The sequence below is a fragment of the Tupaia chinensis genome, unplaced genomic scaffold (assembly GCF_000334495.1).
Source record: "Tupaia chinensis unplaced genomic scaffold, TupChi_1.0 Scaffold000308_1, whole genome shotgun sequence".
Classification (NCBI taxonomy): Eukaryota; Metazoa; Chordata; class Mammalia; order Scandentia; family Tupaiidae; genus Tupaia; species Tupaia belangeri.
Window position 1 is genome coordinate 1,596,005 of NW_006159798.1, and position 4,812 is coordinate 1,600,816.

The following is a 4,812-nucleotide window of genomic DNA, read 5'->3' on the forward strand; positions in this document are numbered from 1 at the left end:
ATGTTCAACATCTATTATCATAGGGGAAATACAAATCAAAACCAAAATGAGGTATCACTTAACTCCAATCAAAATGGCCATGATCAGGGGTGGTGGGGGGAAGCAAAGACCAACTACCTCTGATGAGATTGTGGAGAAAAGAAAACCCTTGTACACTGCCAGCGGAAATATATATTAATATAGTCATTGTGAAAAATAGTACAGAGGTTTTCAAAAATCTAAAAAATTAGAACTATATGGCCAGTAATTTCAATCTTCGGTATTTATCCAAATGACAAAAAAAAAAAAAAAATCAGTTAGAGAAACATTTGCACATCCATGTTTATTGCAGCATTTTTCAACAATAGCTAAACTATAGAGCAATTTAAGCCCCTGATAACCAATGAATGGATTAAGAAAATGTACCACATATATACAATGGAATACTACTTGGTTATAAAGCACAACACAACCTGTTTTGACACAAAGGAGATAAGCCTAGAAGATACAATGCTAAGGGAAATTAACCAGGCTATGAAAGACAAATAATGTATGTTTCCATTTAATGTACACCAAATGTCCAAACTCTATAGCAGAAACTGAAGTACTCAATAGCATTGAAGTAGAAAGAGTAATTGCAGATACCAGAAGCTCCAAAAGGCAGCAGGGTAGGAGAAAGTTCAGAAGAAAATGAGCAACAGATACAAGAATGAATGTAAATAAGTGGGATAGGTTATAAAATTGTATATCACAGCTGAGTACACATGTCACTGACAACTCAATATATACTTTAAAAAAAAAAACACTAGTTGAACTACTCTAGAATATGTACAAAATTATGTCTTTTTTTTTTTTTTTGAAAGACATAGAGATATTCGCTATGGGACACATGCGCTTGCCAGAGAGACAGAAAGAGAGAAATCGCTCCCCCCCCCGGGGGGATGGGTATGTTGCAATGCATTCTCCTCCATTTTTTTCTTGGAATTTTGGGGACATATACACATACTCACACCTGGCATGAGTTTTAAGCTGCCAAATCCAGGACTCAAACACTGGTCAACTATGTGGGAGTCCAGCAATGCAACCATTACACCATCTGCTCACCCCAATTTTCAATAAATGTGTCTTTACTCTTGATTTGATTTAATTCTTACACACTATATCCATGGTTTGAGAAACTATACTGTAGCCCCACTGCCCTGTCCTGCTCTGGAGTGGCAGTAGTCATGGGCTTCATGGCATTACCTTGCAGAGGCAGATTCCAACACTAAACTTGTACAATGTCTTTAAAATTAAGAGTAGTAAATCTTGATAAAACATGGAACAAACTTCTAACAACTATCAAAGCTGTCATCATGTTGGAGTATATGGAAAGAGCACCTTGGTACCATCATTTCTCAGAAATCTATGCTTCTTGTGTGGCCTATCCTGAACCCCTTGGAGAAGGACTTATGCAGAAATAATTTTTTTTTTTTGAAAAGCACATCTGAGATTTGCATAAGAGTCTGAAGAGCAAGTACTTGTTATGTAGCATAGGTATTCAGCAGAATATAGGAAGGGTACAGACTATATGGGCTGCATATATAGGCTTTTGTTTGTTTATTTGTTTTTTAGTGCAAGGAAATGTAGTTTATTAAATAAAAGTACACTCCTGAGAAGCAGTAGTGGGCCTGAGCTGACAGAGAAAGAAAGACTCAAAAAAGCCTATGTAGGTTTCTTAACACCCTGTTTATTAAAAAGAATAAATTGACAGAAGTCGAGCTTCAGTATGGCTATGATGGGGTAGATATGAATAAATCACTTATGGAAATAGCATTGGATATATGTAGAAAATTGATGGTTGAACCACTTCAGACCATCCTTATCCAAACGTTGCACTGAGAAATCAAAAACGATTGTGGTGGAAAAGACCAAACTAGGAAGTAATTCATGGGGTCATTAACTCCCTTGTTCATGCTGAACAGTATAAGAAAAAAATTCCCCTTAAAATATTTTCAGGAAATCTTTGAGTCATCCTTTCTGCAAGAAGCGTCACATTTGTTTCAAGACTCAGACTGCTCACAGATATGGAAAGGCTTAGGTAGATTCAAAAGTGAAGAAATTCCATGTCAAAATTACTTACATCCAAGTTCATATACTGAAGTAATACACTAATGTCGGCAGTAAATGGTAGCAAAGCACTTGCAGTTCCTACGTGCAGAATGTCAAAATACCATTCAACAAGAGAAAAAAAATGACAGGGCAAACGTGTCTGTCTTACTCTGCACTGTATCCACTGGTTTACCCCATATGATTCAGGAACTGCAAAATCATATTCGTGGGGAGGGCATTAGAGCCACCAGTAACCTTACTCAGGAAAACATGCCAACACTACCTGCGGAGTCAGCATTGGAAGTACATGGTAAATTTGTTCAACTTACCAACCCTGTTTTAACTATTGATTAGCACTTTGTGAGAGCACTGGATAAGGCCCTACCTCAGTTGTGAATTGTAGAGAACCAATATCCATCTGTAGAGCACCTGAACTGCTTGTCAAGGGCTTTGACAAATTATTAAAGAAATCCACAAAAGGAATGACTGAGAATGATGTGGAAGACAAATGCCGGAGCTTCATTACTGTTTTCAAGTGCATCGATGATAAGGACGTTTTTCAAAAGTTCTACACAAGAATGATGGCCAAATGTTTAACTCATAGGTTATCTAGTTTTATGGATTCTGAAGAAGCAATGATAGATAAAGTAAGCCTGTGGTTATGAGTTTACCAACAAGCTATGTCAGACATACACAAATGTGAGTGTAAGCGCTGATCTCAATGATAAGTTTAACAGTTTTTTCACAAATCAAGACACAGTCATAGATTTGGAAATTAGTTTTCAAAGATATGCTCTATAAGGTGGTGTGTGGCCTCTTACTCAGGCTCCTTTGTCTACATTCGTGATTCCCAGGAATTAGGAACAGTGTACAGATGTTTGAATTATTTTACAGCTAGCACTTCAGTGGAAAGAAACTTCCATGGTTTCATTATCTCTATACAGGTGAAGTTAAAATTAACTACTTGGGAAAACTGTATGTAGCCATGGCGACAACATATCAAATGGCAGTGCTTTAACAACAGTGAAGCCATTAGCTATAAAGAGCTCCCAGAGAGCACTAAGATGAGTGAAAAGGAACTGACAAAAACAATCAAGTCCTTACTTGATATAAAAATGATTAACCACAATTCAGGAAAGGAAGACACTGATACAGAATCTTCATTTTCATTAAATATGAACTTTAGCAGTAAAAAAAAACAAAATTTAAATTGCACATAACAGTGCAGAAAGACACACACAGGAAATGGAGATGATGAGGACGGGGATGCCCCTCCAGGCTGCTACATAGTTCATACCACGAAAGCACAGAAAGAGCTTCAACACAACGCCCTCATTCAAGGGGTGATTAGTCAGTTGCGAGCTCAGTTTAATCCCAGTATCAGTGTGATTAAGAAGTGTTTCAAAGTTCTAACAGACATACAGTACATAGAACACAGCCAGGCTTCTGTAGACAAGTATAACTATGTCGCGTTTTGTGACAGCGCCTTCTCTGGAGTTGATGTCAGATCAACTATGTCGCGTTTTGTGACAGCGCCTTCTCCGGAGCTGATGTCTGATGATCACCATCACCATTGGTGTGTACCTCTGGGAAAGTGCAGGCCATTGCTCCATAATTTGGTCATTGGGCAGCCCCTGTTTTTCTGCTGTTTACAATATCACCAGCGCCTTGTCATGAGCGTCAAAGCAAATGCCTGGAGACAATTCATATCATATGACCTTTCTTAAAGCATTTATGTCCCCACTTAATATATACCAAACGTTCGCACTCTGTGACAGAAACTGAAAGAACGGAAGGTATAAAGGCATGGAGAGCAGCTGTAGGTACTACAGACACTATGGGAGGAGGCTGGATAATGGGGAAAGTGGGAAGGAGGAAATCAAGGGAAAAAAATAGAAGCAAAACATTTACTGCACACAAAAATGAAACAGTATTTGACAATATCTGATGATAATGTATATGGTAGTATTTTGAAGAAAATCCATTTTTTATGCTGTAAAGATGGGCAGTGATTGAATGCAAAAAATAAAGAGGGGAACCAGCAGTTAGTGTAAAGGCTATGTCGCTGGACTCCCACGCAGTCGACCGCGGTTCGGGTCCTGGACCCGGTGGCTTAAAACTCACGCCGGGCGCGTGTGCGTGCGTGCCCAAGATCCCAAGAGGAGAATGGAGGAGAAGGGATTGCGGCGTGACCATCCCCCCAGGGGGTGATTTCTCACTTTCTGTCTCTATGTCTCTCTCTGTCTGTCTGGCGAGCGCACGCACTCTATAGCGAAAATATCTCCCCCAAAAAATTAAATAAATAAAGAGGAAAAAATATTAAACTACTTGTAAAAAAATAAAGTAAAATAAACTGTCCTGAAAGGATGAGGGGAGTGTTGCTGAAATGTGAAATTTTGGTTGAGTATCATGCTTTTTACTCCTTCACATTTGCAGGAGTAATGTTTTGTTTGTTTTGTTCTTAATGTATCTTAAAGGACATTAAATAAAAAACTTAAATATTGTATTATGACAGATAACCTAATAATTTTATCTATATTACCATAACAAACATGATACAGTTGCTTGTTGAAAAATAAGAAAAACTATACTATACCCCACCAAGATACACAATGATTACTTGTAAGCCAAAAATCATAATTTCAAAATAATCTTACGAAAATAATTCAGCTATTTATAAACATACTTCATATTTTGAAAAGTGTCTGTCCAACTATGGTATATATATATATATATATATGT

At 37.7% G+C, this 4,812-nt stretch overlaps 1 pseudogene; it reads left to right on the forward strand.

Moving 5' to 3' along the window:
- Positions 1-1,259: 1,259 nt before the first annotated feature.
- Positions 1,260-3,797, forward strand: LOC102482943 (cullin-2 pseudogene; annotated as a pseudogene).
- The last annotated feature ends 1,015 nt before the right edge of the window (positions 3,798-4,812 follow it).